Genomic DNA, 891 nt, shown 5'->3' with positions numbered 1-891 from the left:
GTTTACAATGTTGTTAATTGCTGGTGTACGGCATACTGATTCAGTTATATATATACATATATATATATATATATATATGTATATATATATATATATGTATATATATATATATACCTTTTCATATTCTTTCTCATTATACGCTATTACAAGGTATTGAATATAGTTCCCTGTGTTACACAATAGGACTTTGTTGTTTATCCATTTTATATATAGTTGTTGGTGTCTGCAAATCCTGAACTCCCAATTTATCCCTCCCCACCCCACCAGGGTAGACTTCTGATAGGCTCCCACTGGGTAATGTGTCTAGCTCCAAACTGAAGTGACTGTAGGAGCACAGTGCCCTGATTGGCCGGCCTGGGTCACATGTCCCTGTGACAGGGCGTGTAGGTGCTTTGACTGACAGCCAGCCCCTCTGGACATCAGTGGAAGAAGGGAGGAGCTGGTTTTCAAGAGGAAGGGGTGCAGAGAGGACAAAATTGTTAATGAATGACTCCCGTAGAAATTCAGGACAAATCTTTAGGCCTCCAGCTTGGAGAGAAGGCTTGGAGAGACCCTGAAGTGTGGGCCACAGGACGGGGCTGGAGGGAGGACACTGCCGAGAGGAGTGGGTAGGGGTGACAGCCTGCTTGGGTTTGAATCTCAGCTCCACTCTCTGACTTGGGCCAGTCCCTTGTTCTTCATTTCTTTATCTGTAAAATGGGGCTTATAGGCATCAACCTCAGAGCCCTCCCAAGGTGGGAGACAATCTACAGTAATGGGTCAGGCTGTGGGTCCTTTAAAATCTGTTATGATAAACACCATCACTAGGAGAAAAGTAAATATTTTAAACGGGGTTGTCTTTGGGGAGAGGGACTAGGAGGTTAGGGGAGGAGAATTTGTTTTTCACTTTGT

This window comes from Camelus dromedarius, chromosome 9 (genome assembly GCF_036321535.1).
Source record: "Camelus dromedarius isolate mCamDro1 chromosome 9, mCamDro1.pat, whole genome shotgun sequence".
NCBI classification, from domain to species: Eukaryota; Metazoa; Chordata; class Mammalia; order Artiodactyla; family Camelidae; genus Camelus; species Camelus dromedarius.
This window is presented reverse-complemented; position numbering follows the sequence as displayed.